The 18,894-nt window shown below is 44.5% G+C and overlaps 1 long non-coding RNA gene across 4 annotated transcripts in view; it reads right to left on the minus strand.

Moving 5' to 3' along the window:
- The window catches only part of LOC115341743, a 101,634-nt gene extending 95,713 nt beyond the window's left edge, over positions 1-5,921 (minus strand). For all 4 annotated transcript variants that reach the window (XR_005932497.1, XR_003923514.2, XR_003923516.1 and 1 more), the window contains exon 1: positions 5,494-5,921. This is a non-coding gene — a long non-coding RNA (uncharacterized LOC115341743). The remainder of the gene's footprint in view (positions 1-5,493) is intronic.
- Positions 5,922-18,894: the final 12,973 nt, after the last annotated feature.

Genomic DNA, 18,894 nt, shown 5'->3' on the forward strand with positions numbered 1-18,894 from the left:
TGCTGGATCAGGAAGCCCCAGCAATGCCCTCCCATGCTGGAGTCATCCCTATCTGTGACACAAACATTACCTCGAAATGCAAAAGAAGTGGCAAGTTGCCCCAAATGGGGTTGAAGACCATGCATTTCCTCAGCTGGCCACTCTCCTGGGCTGTAGTGGCACAGAGAAGGCAACAGGCTGGCAGGAACGGGACCATAAGCTGAGGCAGAACTGAAGGAGGAATGAGCCATCACAGGATGCTCTTCGAGACAGGCCACTGGTGGCTGTGGCACACATTAGGTGCCTCTGTATTGTTAGCAGCAGGACACCGGGGTAGCGTTTTGCCCAACCAAAAACTGCTAGGCATCTTCTAGAGTTAAAAAAGACCATCACTGCCTTCAGCTCTTTCCAGCTAACCTTTGACCTGTGTCTACACACATTATGGATAGTAACACACAAGCTTTGTGCTGTGTTATGTTTGCCCATCCAATCCACCTCCAGAAAAACAAAGGACCATGAAGAAGTTCCATAGAGCTAGTCCAAGGCTTCAGAACAACACCACATAGAGCTGGCACAGCCATTCCCAAAACAATCATTCCAGGCAGCAAACACTTCAGAGCAGCCAGCACATGAATGCTCCAAAGCCTCCCCAACAACCATGTCTGCCAGGTTTCCCCTACCCAAATACCAAAGTACATGATGACGATGAGATCTCAATATTGAGCATGTTGGGTGGCAGAGAAGCAGCAAAGACCTCTTTGAGAACAAAGGTAGTCGCGAATGCCAGGAGTCAGCAAACAGTCCTGGAGAGACCCACAACATCCAAAGGTCCAACACAAAACACTGAAGTGCTTATCTGCATTCAGTGTCTCCCAGCATCACACGGGGAGTCTGAGGCAGCTCCCAGCTAGGGAGGTCAGGAGGAAACTTTTGGGGGCAGGTTGTCTGCTCTGGGGTTTCTTCTGCCTCGCTCACAGCAGAGAAGACAGTGGTTTAACCAAACCCCAAAAAGCTTGTCCAACAAGGGTACTATAAAAAAACCTGAGGACCTGTGGTCCTAGTGAAGCAGCCCCAAATGCTATGTTAATCTTCTGTCGGATGCTCCCCCAAACCTAAGGGTACTTCTGAGCACTGCAATAAGCAGATGATACACAACCAAACAGTCATTAGGGTGCTCAGGTTTGTATGACTGAGCCTAGAGAGGTCATGCAAAGACTTTCCTTACATTCTCCCTCCAACCCAGAATACACAGGATGATCTGCTTTAACACGGTGAAACAGGAGAGACAAACAGCTCTCCCACAAAAGCATGCCAGCTGCTCTCTATAGACACAGCAAATAACTCGCTCATTGGTGAGGAGATGCTCCTGTGGCAACAACTTCTTTGCAAAGCAAGGTTTTCAAGGGAAGGCCCTTAAGGGTTAAATTCCCTCCCTGTCTCCTTTTCTCCACCCCTCCCTCCTCCCCACTCCAGCAACGGATCCTTGTGAAAGAATCTGTATTCGATATGCACCAAGAGAGACTCTGGTCTGGGCTTTTTAATAAAGAGCAATTCCTTTGCATTCTCAGGTGTCCCTTAAAATCAAGCTCTGATATTTCTGCTGCATTATTACCATGGTCTGTAGATGTCTTCAGACGCAGAAAAGCCATTTGCTCTGCAGGTATGCTTTGCCCCTGTAGTGCCGAACAGTTTCTCTCTGTTAAGAAAAGCCCCTCTAGAGAAATTGGTACTTGGACCCAATTAATGGACCTCCTCCACCTTCTGTCTTGCCAGTTTTTCTTGGCAAGAGCATCCAATCCCTGTGGCTGAGACACCAGTCGTTATAACGTGCCATTAAAAAGTGAAACCAGGGAAATAGTGTGTGTAACCTCAGCAAAAAGGAGGTGCCTGAAACATTGCTGGCCTTACTTTTTTCTAACCTGTGCACCATTCTTAATGATGCACTTCATGATTCAGCTTTTGCAGCACCACTAATTAACTCCAGAGAGCATAAGAGCTGCATGGCACAGAGATAAATTTAACTTTAAAGATGAGCAGAATCCCCACAATTACAAGCAGGGGAGAAAGGTGTTCCTGGAACCATGAGGAAATGGGGAGTGAATACCTGGCTCCCAAAGGTGCAACTGCTCAGCAACACCTCTGACCATGGGGCCAGCTCTAGATAACCACATAAAACTGGGACTTCAACAACCACCTGAGATCCGGGCTGAGAAAGAGCCATTCTGTATGGCCCAAAGTGAAGGTTCAAGCTCTTCAGCCTCTCAGCCAAAATCCCTGTAGAACTTCCTGGGCTGAGAAGAAAAGACTGCATTAAACTCTCCAAATGACTGACTTAGAAAATCCCCTTTATTTCTCTGAGCAGACTGAATGAACAGGGGGAAATTTAGGTCCGGATTAAGTTTAAATGCAGGGCTTGGAATCAAGGGATCATGTTTGGGTTCAGATTCACAGATTCTTATCTCTTCAGATACGATAGGCTGACCTTCTTCATCGTCCAGGTCATGCAATTGCAATTAAAAAAAAAAATCTGTATCAAGCCCCTTAACTTCTGTTTGAGCTACAGAGTATTTCTGAAGACACGCATTCTTGATTTGAAGAGATCAAACCATGGAGAATCCATCACATACCCCGGTAAACTGTTCCAGAGGTTAATTACTCTCACTGTTAAAAATTTGTACCTTATTTCCAATTTGAATTTTTCTGGCTTCAGTTTCCAGCCATTGGACCTTGTCATGCCTTTGAGTGCTCAATTAAAGAACGCTAAAGCATCAGATACCATTTCCATCTGTCAGTGCTTAAACACAGAAATCTCAGTAGCTGGTTCTCATGAGGTTTTTGGCAGGATCTGAACTACCAACAGTAACTTTTCTGCCTGTCTTCAGATCTGACTTGGAAGCCAAGTCAAAAGGGTGAATGTAATTAGTTTTTAATAATTTGTGATTCTTGAGAGAGCTGTGCAATAAACAGATCTGATTGGAAAAACTCTAATGAATCTTGTTTTTATCAGAATTTACCATTTTTTCCACAGTGAAATGTTTCATTGGAAGAGTTCAGCTTCAAAGGACGGCAGCGAAGGCTGACCAGGTTCTGCCCCTAAGTGCGCTTGGAGCCTGGACCATCACATCATTTGCACTCAGCATCTCACAGTGAGCCAGCCACGTGATGTGGCTGCAACAGTACAGGGTCATGGCAAAATGAAACTGCAGTTCCATTGGGAGCTGGATCGCAACTGAAACAACCATCCATACTGTGACAGCAGTGCTGTCCCCCCAAACAGCTCTGGAAATGAACCCAAACACATCCCATGAGTGTGTTGGACGGTTTTCCTCCTCCCACCTCCTTCTGCTACAGAGTAAATCAAGCTCTTGACAAGCTACTGGCAAAAATAGTCTATATGTTCAAATGAGTATCAAGTGACATCACACCCCAAAGTTATGGGACAGGCACCCTCGTTGGTAGCTGTCCCATTCCTCGTCATTATCTGCCCAAAGGAAGATATGGTGATACTTCCACTAACAGGTCTTTTTCTCTTTCTAAAGAGCCACAGACAGCTTTAGACAACAAAAAACAGTGTCAATGGAGACCTGGACAAGACTCACAAATTCAGACTGCCTGAATCTGAATGGATGGAGCAGTCAATGACTGCTTCCAAGTGAACTTTAGATGGATGGACAGGAAAATGGGGACTTGTGATGGAACCAGACTAGCAATCCCATCTCTGGAGCTACTGCCACTTCTCCTGCATGCAAGATGTTACTTCATTGCTACTCTGATACGCTGCTCACGAGCCAGCTATTAGAATGAACTATGCTTCCTGCAGAATGGCACTTGCCTGCTTGAGGCAATGGTGCCATATTCTGCCATTGAATTAATTTGCCATATGACAGGCAGAGAGAGTACTCGAACATGCCTGGAGCCCAGTGATGTTGGCTTGCTTTCACAAGGGATATTTCCTCTATGCATGCAGTCTCCATTATGATTAGAGAAAAAAGGAACCAGGTTTATCTCCTAGACAAATATTTATTTGCTGGGCTATCAGCAAAGGGTCACTTTGGGTTTTTATTGCTTCAGCTTGAACTATTATTTCCCCCATTGCTTTTCTTATTCAGCCCCAAAACACAAGATACTACCACAAAGATCTGAACTCACAGGTGAGACTATATGCAAGACCTTATAGCCAAGAGCCATATGGACTTGGATAAATATTGCAGCAAATCCTCAATGTCTGTCCAATTCAGCTACAGACACTTTTTTGTCACAGTAAGTGTTCAGAAAATGAAAACAGGTTACAAAGGTCTATTCTCTCCTGTGAAACACTAAATGCTCACCTGAGGGAGGCTGATTCCCACGCTTGACATCTGCTTCTATAAAGCCAGATCCAAAATGTTGCAAGGAAGAGGCTTGGGCAGGAACTGAGAACCATTTTGGTGGATGATACTATTCATTAAATGTCCTGATGCAAAACCAGAGACACCCGTAAAGGGAAAAGACCTCATAGGTCCCCCCTTGCTTTTCCTCTGGCCACCACAGGACTGTTCCCAAATCTTCAGCTGTCCACAATAGCTTAAAATGCCCTCAAGCAGAGAAACTTACCCTACAAAAGGCAGTTCTGTGAACCAAGGGAACCCAAACGCTCCCCTTCCCTGGCTGACCTCTGGGACAGCCCAGACCACCTTTTCCTGCTGCACGCTGGTACCTCTCCCATAGTCAGATTTTCCAAGCCCGTGGGCAAGAAATCAGGCAGCAGGAGGTCGGGCTCATTTCTTACATTCTTCAGGTCATCTTTCCCAAAGATTCCTGTTACTGAGCCTATTCTTGACCCCATAACCTCGGCCAACTTAATCTTCCTATTATCAGGAGGAAATAGTGATAGTTTTTATTGTATCTACCTGTCTCAGATTTATTGTACCCAGATGGATGACTCTGGGCTGTGTTTTCTATTAAGAAGTATCTTTATTTTATCACATCAGTAAGAGAGGTATGCAGGTCCTGAAGGCTGTTCAGCCCAACCATCAGACACATAATATTTTTCTTTGCTAAAGAAAACTGCAGCAGTTACTAGGGCCCTAAATTAGCAAAACTCCTAAGTATAAATGTAGCTTAAAAATACATGCTTAATTCCCATTTAGATCATGGGAAATTTCAGCTCAATTCCAGCAGGCACCTACAGTTTTTTATATATACATTTATAAATAGATAATTACATGTTAGCTGAATAAGTACACCTCAAAGCACGTGCTTGAATATATTGCTGAATCAAAGCTCAAACACCCTCCATACCAACCCTGCAGCAAAACACAACAGCGTTATTGGAAATACTATTAGCAGCAACCACGTCTTAATAAAATGCAGTTTTAATGCTAGGAAATGTCCTGTGTTATCTAAGCTAATCAAAACACCAGTAGCTGCTAAACGACAAGACCTGCATTTGATCTTGCCTTTATACAGCAAACGCAGGAACACAAGCTCATAAACAAGTGAGGAAACACATTTAACCAACAACCCACAACTTACTTTCAACAAGCTTACCGATGTCAGCACATGCGATAAAATTAGCCTGTTGGAGTCTGCGATTTTGGCATGATTATCTGCTAATTACATGCTGTAAGCTGAGAGGGGTGGGCTTAGCAGCTCGCCGGGGGCTGCTGGCTGCTTGTCTTCCCACAAAACTTGCTCACAAGGCATCTAAAAATAACTTTATAGGCAAATCTTCTTCTGAAGGGAGAGGCAGGGCAAAACAAAAGAGCGTAGACAGCTTAACCTCTTCATGCCCAAATATCCACACTTGCAGCAAAGTATCCAACATCCACATCAGCAGAATTTAATCCTTTGGCTCCTTTTCAACAAGGAGCCAAGGCCTAAACCCTATTCTTTTTCTCATTTCCTCCAAATTCAGCTTTCTACATCTTCACCTCTGCCCTATCCCTTTAGTATCTAGCACATGACCATTGCCTCTGTTCCACAAGTTGGATGTTTGCAGTCCCGCATGGAGCTTTTGGGCTCTCCTACAACGTACCTGCTGAGAATAACCTGGTTTCACACACAGAGACGACAGGTTGTCCTGTCTCTTCAAGCCCTGTGACTGACAGCAGCTCAGGTTACATGCTTGTGCAGATAACATGAGCAGGCGTTTATCCAGCAGCTTTCCTGTGTCCGATCTTCTCTGCCCTGCTTCCATTTCCCCAGCAGCAGCTGCTGATTTTCACCAACTCTGATTTTATGCAGAGGACATATTTATCCGAGTTCTTTTCAAAGGATGCAAGTTACCCATGTGCTGGAGTATGTGTGGGAAAATACGGACATGTTCATTGTCACAGGCACACAAGAAGTACGTGATCATTTTCAGTAGTTATTCTGATGGAGCAAATCTATCAAAAGAGTGAAATAGCTAAGTGGATGAAACACAAGCAAAATTTTATCCATTAAGCAATTCTATCAGGTTACAGACTAAAGGGGGTTATTGATTCAAGGAGCACAGCATGAGTGACTAAATACTTATGAGCATCAAAGACCCGCTCCAGTCAATTACTACTCACAGTCAGTAACTGGACCTTCATGTTAGGAAAGGATGTGTTCTTCCAACATCAGTGATTTGGTGAAAAACTATGCTGTTGGCACTAAATATGATAGAGCATATATAAGGACTACAGACAAGTAATCATACAGGAAATATTTAAGCTTCTCAACAAACTAATTATACTGCTAATAATAAGCAAACCAGGAAGAAGCACAGAAACTCAAATACAGACTGCACACAAGACTTGCTCTTATGTGAAGGTTGAACTCATACTTTTTAATACAAAATTCAAAAGAGATCAAGCTTATCCACTTCTTGGATAATTGGTCATGTTTTTCATTACAGGTTCATCTCCATATTCAATCTGATGAACTTTTACATTAGACTAAAGGCAACCAGCAACATTAACAACTGCTGAAGTCTCCCTGAGACAGCAGATGGGCAGGTGGGTGACAAATACATACACAGGTAAAAGCATAATTACAAGAAGTAACAAAATGGCAACTTCCAAAAAATAAAGGCAAACTCCTATGACCAGCAGCAGAGGGGTAGTGTTAGAGACAAATGCTATAGCTAAATCTTATTAATGATCCTAGACTTTCCAAATTACTTCGTATTGCCATGCAGACGAGATGTATTTTTTTAAAAGGCTAAATTTTTAGAGGTTGCTGAAAAGGAGATGAAGACACTCACACCTCTTCTGTCTTTCATTCTTGTATACCTCTTCTGTCTTTCATCCAGAATGAAGACATGAGCCAGGCCTATTATGTATTAACCTGAAAAACAACCACACTTGCAAGTCTCCTGATGCTTGCCCATCATTATGCTTCCACCTGCAGAAGAAGCTAAGCTTGTTTCCCCAAACAAAACTCAGTATCTGCTGAGGAAAATGCAGAATATTGCTGGCAGAAGGGAGGCATTTTGCATGACCATTTCCTTTTTTCCACATTAATATCCCCTCCCTGTAGAGCTCCTTTGTGGCTAGAATTAAATCATTTTTAAAGCTAGTTTTTCTTCCAATAGTATCACCACTGTTTTCCACTAGAAGCAAATGCACATAAACACAAGTTCCACAAGTTAAAGCTGATTTAACAAATCCCCCTGTTCTCTGATTCCATTGTCCCTTGGTGGGGCTGGCTAACGTCAGCTTTCACAAGTCAGAAGAAGCTGCCCCCTCCCCATGGTGTGGGATGCACGGGGAGCTTTGGCTTCAAAGCGTGTGGTTTGTATTCTTTTTAATTCTCAAATGCTAAAAATGAATTGGGGAACTAGGACAGCTGCTGGAGGCTGTTGTGAGGTGGTAATTTAGCAGGGTTTATGAAGCCAGGCACCCTGCCTTTTACAGAAAACATTGTATTCCCCAGAGACATTTTAAAATAATAGGATAGGATATAGTTCTAGTATTTGCTCATGTAAATTGTTTTTCTTCGTCCTCTTTTTATTCTGTTGGCTGATGCAAAGGATTAAAAGTATCAGCGTGTGGAAATCATGCAGACAAACCCTCAATAATCCATTTTTACCCAACCTGCATATCATCAGGCCTTTAGTCTGAGAGCTCAGAGACTGAAACCAATGGGTGCTCTGCAACCTGAACTGATTGTAACATAGAATGTCACAGAAAAGGAGCTAGCTTCTACACTTTATTCTCTGATTGATATTGGGATTGATATTTGGATTATCGATATCGGGTTCTTTCCTAGCCAGCTGTTTGGGGCAGGGGTTGCGGTGTGGTATGTGCTGAAGGTCCAATGTGGACATGTGTGTGCAACCACGCAAAGTCAGCCTGTGTCCTCCTGAACATCTTCACGCACAGATCCAGGCTGCGGATACACACATGCAGCTCTGAGTGTGTTTTTGCTCAAGCGAGCAGGGACACAACTCATGCTATCACTTATGCACCTTGCATGGCTGCACGTAACATGTATCTGCCGCAGAAGGCTGAACGGGAGTTAATTTTCTGTGCAGACATCTTACTGGAAAAGGAAAAGCCCTGGTGTATACAGTTGAGCTGCGTTTTCAATTTCACCTGCCACAGCCTTGGAGAGCTGCATCCTTCCACCCTACTGCCTGTGGGATCCCAGCAGACTTGCAGCAGACACAATTTCTATTCCATACTCAAGAGGCAAGAGAGGACAAGACTGGGCCCAGCACCACCACCTCGCTGCTAGGTGTTTTGCTGTTAGAGCAGCAGCACTGCCAGTTTTGTAGCGGCCACCATCTAGCAAATCTCTTCTAAAAAAAAAAAAAGGGGGGGGGCTTAAAAGCCAGGGGTGTAAAGGCTCTGGCTTCTCCTAGGGCATAAAAAAATGTGAGGTCATAGGGGTTTTGGCACAACCCATTTTCTGCCCAGTGGAGAGGTGTGAGAGTGCTGAATCACAGATACAGCAGATTAGAAAAAGCATATTTTGTTGAGACCAAAATGTTTAATCTGAACACTTGATCTGAACAAGCCTGGGTTTAACTGAAGATTTGCCACAATGTAGGCAGGATTCCCACATTCTTCCAGAAGCTCTAGGTTTGGAGCAAAGCTATCCAGCAGTATACCATGGGCTGAATGTCCTTACTATCCAGCAGTATACCATGTCCTTAGCTCTAAGTCAGACCCACCAAAGCAATAGGCTAAAGACTTGTCCAAGCCCAGGATACCACCAGACATGCTCTGGGGCTTTCAAGGCTGCCCATGAAGCAGGCAGGCCTTCAGCTATGCCTCTGTAAGAGCAGCTCAAGACCTCAAACTGCCAGACAAAGAGTCACTGAAACTGAATTTGTCACAGACACTACTACTACTATCAAGAAGGTCACTCTCCCCAAGAGCTTCCAAGATCCAAGATTAATTTTCAGTCATAAATGCTTTGTCCGTATGTCCAGAATAGATCAAATTTGGATTGAAATCAAATGTTTAAGGAACTCCATAAACACTCTTCCCACAGGAGCTGGGTAATCATCAAGGAGACAACTTGTACAGTCCTTCATTAACCTCCTAACATGGCCATTGGTCCCAACTGGTTTGATACTACCCCTTTCCATGAAAGCACATGCTTTCCTGCCACAACCTGACTGTGTACAATGTGCACAACACATCCCATCATCACCAAAGCATTCCTCATCAGCATGGTGTTTCGGAAGTCTGCAACATGCCAAATCAATTGTCCATCTGTTGGCAATTTCACAACATATAGACCATGGACTGCACTTGATTTTCTTCAGTACATCACTCACCTATCAATATCCAAAGTCCCTCTTCCCTCAAAACAAGTGTTTCATTTTATTAAAAAAAGACCAAGTCAACCTATTGATGGTTTGGCACCAATTCCACAGAACAATTCAATACATGTACAAATTCATGCTTCCATTAATCAATACTTACTCATAAACGGAATGAAGGGGCAGCCTGGGCACATATGTTTAGCGTCAATTCATGACTACAAGCTAAATATACCTCCCATGGCTCCAAAAATCTCAAACAAAGAGCTCCTGTTCACTTGAGATGCACAGCCAGGGTCAGGTAAAGGTTATGAATTATCCCTATCTCAAGGTTACTTACACAGTACATAAACTCCAGGATCAAGTTGCAGAGTCTGCAGCAATTGCTCACTCTAAGTCAATCACCTTCAGTAGAGACCAAGCAAAAAGCAGAGGCCTTTGGGTCCGCCGAGCTTCCAGGAGTGAGCTTGGCTGTTTTATCAGCTGTCTCCAGGGAGCCTCCTTAGATGTCAGGGCTTCTACTGCCAGCCCCGTGAACCAGATCTGAAACATGACTGTTAAAATTTGTTGATATATTTTGGAATGACTTCAAATTCAACAGAGCAGGAGAAGTAAGGTGAGGTCAGGAAGAGAGGTGTGAGAGGGCCCTGTGAAGGTCTGACTGTCTAGACACAAAACAAGCTGTTATTTCACCTTGAGACGCATCTCTGCCCAAAGGTGCTGTAGAGCACCAGGACTGCAGTTCAAAGGTCTTCTCTGTGGTGGGCTGTCATCTTATTTAAAAATCAGCAAGGAACAAACTCTACTCAGCTTACCCTTCACCCCAAAAGCTCAGTGGGTGAAGAACATCATCTTACAGAAGAACAACTGAGAAAACCAGGAGTCCAAATCCTCCATGATTTTCACCTATATTAAAAAAAACAGTATTTTCCCTAAAAAAAAAAGTCTAATAATCAGGAAGGATAAAAGGATAAAAGACATGAACCACTGCTATGCCTTAAACCTGTGCACTCAGTGAGGCAATTACTGAGACTTCAATTTGCAAGTACATTTTGCAAACACAAGGTTTCCCTCTTAGGAGTATCCACCAAGACCTCACTTGCTTTAAAGGGATTTCTGCTGAAGAATGAGCATGATTGCACTGCCCAGATTCACAGTCCTAGCATCTGGTGAGCCAATCAATATTCTGAAAATGATGATCAGCCTTTACATTTAAAAAAATTAACTGCTCACTCCCTCACCAGAGAGCAAAGGACACATTTGGAAGAAGCCCCATTCCCTTCTTGCTGCAGACTTCTCTTAGCAGCACTAAGTCCTGACAAATTTCTAGCCTGTCTCACAGGGGAATTGCAAGGCCTAGGTCCATACTATTTGCAAAGTGCTTTGAAACCATTCTATGAAAGCTTCATATAAATGCGAAGTATTATTATTGTATTACTTTTCCTAAGCTTTCACGCAGACTGTGGAGCTCTGCATTTCTCACATGCACATGTCAGAGGGAGAAATCTTTTTTCCCTTACTAAATTGCTTTAACTTTCCTGTTTGAACACTCATCAGCTTTCATGTAGTTGTAGGAACTGCCCAACAACATCCCTGCTGCTACAGGCAGCCTGAAGACCCCTGGCTGCCCCGAGCCCCCTCCCGATGCCAGGGAGCAGAGCAGGCAAGCAGTTTGTGCTAATGCAGTGTTTCGTCCCATGGACGAAAACAAAAGCACTGAGCCCCCACGCCAAATGCTCCACCTGCCAAAATGCTTTGTGCCCCTGGCATGAGTGCTGCTTCCCCAGCAAAGGCTGGAGGAGCTACTGCAGGGCAGGGATCAGCTGGCGCTTTCACCTGCCCCGTGTAATGTATTTCCCTTTTATTCTTTCCCTCTTCTTTTACAGTGGTAGGTGGGAAAACAGAAGAGCAATCTCGCATCAACATCAGAAGCCATCAATCATCCTCTAAAAACAGCTGAATAATAGAACAAAAAAAGAGAAAGAGAGAGAGAAAAGGGTCTGGGCGGGTCCTTGGGTATGGAAATGCCTGTCCTGGTGAAATATACTGTAAATTAGTCTGAGACAGGGGAATTTGGAGCCAGCAGGGTCCCCAAAGCTCGCTTAATATCAACTCCAGAAACATTACACTAATGTATTTTTAAATATGATTTACAGGACGCTCTGAGAGCATCGAGTGGATGGAGGAAAATGAAGAGCTGGCCTGGCATGAGTAATGTGCTTCAGGGAGGCAGCCGCTGCCTCCCTGCTGCAGGATGCAAAACTGGGTGGGAAAGAAATAAAAGCACTTAAAGGGCAGCACAGCTTGAAGGTGGGCAGCCACCCCCTGCAATTTGGAAATGCCTCTTGAAGTACCCAATTTCCTTTGCAGATGAGAGCAGTTGGGATTTAGGCACATGCTTCCCATCATCAAAAGCAATTTGAACATTTAGAAACCTGCACCCCATGGAATTTAAATGGCTCGGACCCCCCGCACAGCCTAATGTCAAGGGACAAAGTCCCAAACCTCTTTTGGGGTGCATGAGGCTGAACCACAGCCACCTCTATGTAGGGTTCCAATTGCCCATGTGCCTCCATGCTCCCTGAAGAAAACAGCCTCTCCCTTGGACAAGTCCTCCTAAATACATTAAACGATTCTATTAGGATGAATCTCAGGTCGTTCAAATGGGGAAGACAAAGCCCATCCACAGGGACCCTTCGGTTGTACAGACTCCTTTGAAAGTGCCTCTGCGATGGGCTGAACTCCGCTCATTGGGATGGAGCAGAAATCCCCTCCTAGCAGCAAAAGGTGCTCCTTCCACCAGCATTAGCAGAGATATTTGCATGAAGAGCAAACAACATGCTCCCCACGATAAGAGTCCAGACAACGGTGATACAGGACTTGTCAGCAGAGCAGTGTGGAGTGAGGGCGTCCAGCCCACTGTCTCCCCATGCTAAGGACAAACAGATGGCTCCAACTGCAGAGGGACAGGTTTAGCAAAGCACTTAAGCATACACTTAAGTTTCAGCATGTTAGGAACTGTCCCCTAGCCAGCAAAGCACTTACGCCTGGGAAGCAAAGGAGATTCTGGCAAGGGACTGGAATTAAGCACGGTTTGGTGAACTTGGCCATGATGCTGTCATTCCAGTAATTTTCACCTGCCTAGACTTCTTTTTTTAATAGCTCATTTTTAATTAAAATGTCCTTCAAGAAAGAAAATAAATACTTGCTCAGCTTAATGCTCTGTTTCCAATCTTGGTCGATTAGAGGATAGCTGAATAAAACAAACACAAATAACTCCACTGTAACAATCTCCTATACCATCATCATGTGACTCTGACAATGTATTTCAAATTATTAACACTCGTTGCAGCTCTATTCATCATCATCTTCAGTGTCAAGATACTTCAAGAGGCAAGTGAGCTTTTAATGAGCTCTCAGACCGAAACAGGAAAGGAAAAATATATCCAGTGCATACTACTTTAATGATCACCTAATTCATTTTATTGTATCTGCTGTTATGATTTATGAATTAGGCAGAAAGATCAGACATTAGAAAAACACTCGTGTACACAATATCCAAAATAAGACAAATATGCATTTATATATATTGAATATATATACCTGGATTTTATATATAACATTGCATCTTCACACTGGCATTCGTTTTTCCTTATAAGCCCATGATGTTCTCACTGCACAAGTCACTATGTAATTATGGATTTGTCATATTGATTTAAACTCCTACAGCCCATGGGTCCGCCTGCTCGCCTTTGTGTTTTATACCAACACAAAGAAAACAGCTCAGAAAGGTGGTTCTTTGGCCCCAGGGTATTAATGAGTTGTTCCTTACGGGCTCTGCCTCTCTCCCTCACTGACCCCAGCTCACACCCCCCCAGCTGAAATGATTTCCATCTGTCAGCTGTGCAGGGGACAAGAGGCACTGGACATTTCACAAATGCAAGTGACCCCTCTAACCCTCTCAGTGTAAGCACTTAAAACTTGCTCTTACTTCTTATTTATCCTGCAGTCATATCCCATGAATAAAGGGGAACAATTTCCTTCCCCTGGCAATGACTACCTTCAGTTAGGTGGATATTCCCTGCAGATGCCTGTTACAGGGTTTAAAAAATGATTGGTGACTTCTCAGTGTCCTTCTGGAGACCCTGAAAAGAGCCTGGAGCTGCAGTGCGACACCATACATCGGGCTCTTTGTACCACCACAGCTCAGGAATCCATCACAGGGAATTAAAACAAAGGTCCAAAGTCTTAGCTCAACACACATCTGAAATAAAATCTTCCCTTTTTAAGAAAAAAAAAATAGATGGAAGCTTCATGAAGATGCTGGAATATAGAGGGTGGATGTGTTGTGTTACACCTCGCACGTGTGCTGGGCAGGAGCTGTGTGGAAGCGCAGGGAGCAGCCCCTGCCCTGCAACCAGGGGCACGCACGCTGCGGGCAGCACTAGCCCAAAAAGCTGATCCCCCATGCTGGGAAATCTGTCCCTGCATCCTCATGACTCATGGAGAGCAAAGGCAGAGGAATGGACACTCCCTCAACAAATTACTTTCTGTGACTCCTGAAAGCCTACGGTCAAATTTATCATGCCAAATACCCACACAGGCTCCCTGCACCTTCAGCCACTCACACTCAGCATCACCCCAGCCATCACATAGGGACGGGCGTATAATCTCTTTCCAGGCATTAGCAGGGTTAACGCAAAATATCTGTGGCTTGTTTTGAAGCTCTCCCTCTCCCAGCTGTGTGCAGGCATTAGTGCTCATTTGGTGATGGGAAGTGGGGACAGGGACCCTGAGCCCACCACTACCCTGTGAAGTCTCAGAAGTATCTACCGAGGGAGAGCACTACCTCCAGAGAGAAACATGGCTGTTTGCACACACAGTGATTTATAGCTCCAGGCTGCCCCAGTGCACTTTCCCCCTGACTTTGAGCGCTCACTTCTGCATCCTGTCCCCTCCCAGCACTCCTGATTCACTCTTTGCTACTTCAACAACTGTTCCAGCCATCTTGGTACAACCTAAAGCTGACAACATGAATACATGAAATTGAGGAATGCTTCCATTTTGGAGTACAATTCATGAGCACACCCAGCTCTGGGCAGTAGCCAGGTAGCTACTGATTGAAGCCCAAGCCTTGGGCAATGGCCCTTACCTTCTAAGCTGCTCAGTTTAGGGTTGAAATCATGACAAACGCAACCTGCACTTTGGAAAGCCTTCGGCCACCAAACACTCAGTGTCCAGAGCATAGTCAGCTTAGTTGGCTCAATCCTTCATCATAACAGCACATGCTAAAGACCTGGGTATTCAGAGCAAGCAGGTGAACACAGCAGCCAAGACAACTTACAAAGCCCATCTCTATAATTTTACAAAACAAACTATTGTTTGCCATTACTGCTTTAAGAGAGCTTATCCTTCCAGCTCTAATATTAGTTTCCCAATTAGAAAAACTGCTGGACAGTTTCATTAAGAAATGCTTCTTCGTATCACTGAAGGACTTGTTGACTACCTGCCACCAGCTACTATCAGAGAGGCACAAAACCTTTATGATCACCACAGGGACTGGAGTCCCTCCAAGGCAAATTGTGGCGATTCTCCTGCAGACTGGATTCTCCCCAAGTGTTCTCTGATGTTGGTTTGCAGAAGGTAAATGACATTTCCTCTCATCCAAAGTATCAACTCCTGCCACCACAAATTGAACCCAATTCTTCCATTACTACGTGAGGCACGTATATCTGTCATATGCTTCTCTAGTGGCCTGGACATTAACAGCAAGCATCCCTTCATCTCTACTTTCCAAATGCCACCCCCAACCGTCTCCTTACAAAGCATCAAATGGCTTGTGCCTTTCCCACCAAGCACTATAATTTCCCCAAAATTCAGTCCAGCACCTTCATAAATGCAATTACACTCTTCTTACCAGGAAGAACCTGCCCACCACTATACTTCGTTGAACGTTCAGGCCCAAATGTCCACTGCAAAGTGCTTTATGCAGGTCATTTTTATCTGTGCCCTCCTGCAGTACTTTGCAGTGAGAGACAGAGAGAGAGGTTTCCCACTGCTGTCCATTGTTCTACTAGGAGTTTTTTCACAGCTCTCAGATTCCTTGCTACAAATATTCTCCTCCAACTGAAAGCGGTAAAAGATCAATAAAAATAGGAACTTTGCTGAGGGTGCAGGAATCAAACACCACCTGAAATACCTCTGAAATAATAGGTACATCCAGCAGCCCCAACCCAAAATGGAGATCTCTGAGACAGATACATCAGCTGGATGAAGGAAATTGTGTATGCCAGTTTGAACATGGATACTGGGAAAGCACCAAGTCAAATCAGCAGAATTGTTCAAAGTGATCAGTGATCATAGTATTGCTCTCAGGTGAAAAATTTGGAAAGATATATTGATGCCTGGAAATTGGCTAGCCAATTCTATGAAAGGAATCTGTTCAAGAGAAGGGGCACGTGAAGTATTGTAACTATCATAGCATCCCCCTGATGGTCAAGCGTGGCACAGCATAATTCAAGACACGTGAAGTAAATGATAGAAGCAGAACTAATGCCACCATCAGCTGGTTCCTGAGATGGAAAAGGCACCTATGGGGAAATTAAAAACATCCTTCATGTCACTGAAAAAATAGAGTTTCAGCAGCCATTGGTTGTACATTTCACAGGCTGCTCAAAATATCCAATACATCCTTTTCTGCCATCAGATAAAGGAACCCCAGAGCATCTCACCAAATTCACTGTGATTTTCTTATCGTAAACAGAAGCCATCACCATGAACAGCAGCAGTGAACAAGTAGTTTTGCACTGGGTAGAAGTGACCTGCACATCCTGCCACCAAGCCTCTGCCACATGTATGTCGAATTTATCCTACAACAACCCTGGCTAAAGTGGAAGCAGCTGAAAATTGCACTGACAGACACCTATTAACCTACATCACACATGACAGTAACAGACAGATAGCTCATTGCTACAATCCCCAGAAATACCAGAGTTAGTGTTAAAAAAAAAAAAAAAAAAAAAATCGCTATTGATGAGTATGGGCTACCCTCAAGTATGGTGAAAACAAGGCATGTGTGCATGTGGATGCGAGCTGTCGATATATTAAAGGTACTGATTACTTTGATTATATGGGACCACAGACACCAGACAAAAGAGGCAGTTCCCAAAAAACCCAGACACCACTAGGAATAGCTTCCTTGGTCGTGGCTTCCCTTCTGTAAGCGTGGAAGAACTGTGGAGTCTCAAAATATTTAAGGGTTTGATGAAAAGCTTAATTTTTCCCACAGCAATTTATGGATATGAATCATGGGGAAAGAATGCTGCTGACAGGGAGAAAAAACTGAAGACTTAGTGATGTGGTACTGACATATCTTTTAGATTGAAAGGAAGATGAATGCTGATGCAAGAAATATTAGTGGAGAACAAGCAGACTCTGCTGTCAGAAATCAATAGATACAGACTTATGTACTTTGGTCACATCAGGCACTGAGATGAAAATAAACCTCAAAAAAGTAATTACGGAAAGGAAAGTTGAGGATCATTGCAGAAGAAAATGAGCGGCAAGGAAATGGAAAGGACAGCTGCTGCGAAGTGGGCTGTCGACCACTCGGAGATGGTGGGAGCTCACGGCAGCAGATAAACACCACTGCCGCAACGTCACCCACACGTGGAAAAAAGGATTGTGCTTTGCTCAGGTACCACAGCATAGTGATGAGACAGCCAGGAAAAAAGACAGTAGGGACTGGGAGGGGAGGAAGGGAGAGTAGGGAGAACAAGCAAGCAAGGTGAGGGGAGGAAAGGTTGCAGTATGCTCTGTATCCACTTAGAGCAAGATTTTGGGGATTGATGTCATGCAAATTTGTTCTTTGACCCTTTTCAGAGGTCCATCATAACCCCTTCCTTTCTATAGCTTTGCAAGAGGGAAGGAGGGAAAATCAAAGATTTTATTTGGTAAGAGTGCCCCTTCCCCATACCCCTCCTATCCTCCCATCACTGCCATGCACTGATGCCACATACGGAAGGTGACCGCTAGCATAAGCTCGGTGCACAGGAAGGACTGACCAGACTATGAAGGATGCCCAAACCTAGGCTGGCCTTGAAAGAAAGTCTTCAAGAGTCTTTACCCGATGCACAAGAAGGGCAACAACACCGCACCCAGTCATCCTCCAGGAGCTTTGCACTCCAGAAACTGAAAAGAAAAAGCTAGGACAAGTCTTCATCTGAAACAGGATTGCTAGAGGGAGCAAGTTTTATGTGCACGTGTGTCTATATGCGTATGCTTGTTTGTGTGCATGTGCAGACCCACCTGAGATGTATGACCAGTGTGTGCACGCACTTGTGCACAAATGGAATGACACATGGCACCCAAAGGTCTCAGCACCCAAAGGTCTCACCACTGTGAACAAATGCCACCTGGCTTTCTTCCCTGTCCCTTCCCCTGCCTGCTGGCCTCGCAGCAGCACCGCAGGTCTCTTCACCTTCATTTGAACCCATCCCTGCTTTTTTCCAGTTCAGCAGCCGCTACTGTCCTCCCGCATCATCTGCGGCCGTGGGGATGCAAGCAGACCCTGCTGCTGCGTAGGGCCACCCTGGGGACGGTGCTCTGCAGTGGGGCTACCACAAAATCATGCCTGCACAGAAGGCAGCAGCTCCTCATAAATTTCCAGAGATGAAATCTCTGACACAAGCTCTTAAAACTGTGATTTAAAAGCATAGTCAAAAGCAGAAGTGGCAGAGATAGGAACCTAATTCATCCGAGCCAACTGACACTTCCAGGATTTGCTGCTTGGAAAGGAAAAGGAGCCCACGAACCCCAACAGCATTTCCAGATCTCTGCCGCTTCGAGACCCCTGCCAGGACCAGGTTTCTGGGAAGCACCAAGTACCTGCTTGCCTAAAATCCACCCTCTTTGGGAGCTCTCAAGCACCAAAATATTTTGACAAAAATCCAAATCCATTTCATGGCAAAGGAAAATAAGAAGCAATTTGCAAGACTGAGAGCATCTAATTAGAAGATGAACACACCGCAGACTGTTTGAGCCAGTCTCAGAGCTGATGTATCTCAAGCAGGGGGTGATTTCTGGAGCTCCCGTGATCTGCCCTTGGGAAGCTGAAGATTACTGATAAGAGACTGTATCTGAAATACATTTTTTTACATCAGCTACTCATACCAGACAAGTCTGAAGAAGTTGAC

The sequence above is a fragment of the Aquila chrysaetos genome, chromosome 5 (assembly GCF_900496995.4).
Source record: "Aquila chrysaetos chrysaetos chromosome 5, bAquChr1.4, whole genome shotgun sequence".
Classification (NCBI taxonomy): Eukaryota; Metazoa; Chordata; class Aves; order Accipitriformes; family Accipitridae; genus Aquila; species Aquila chrysaetos.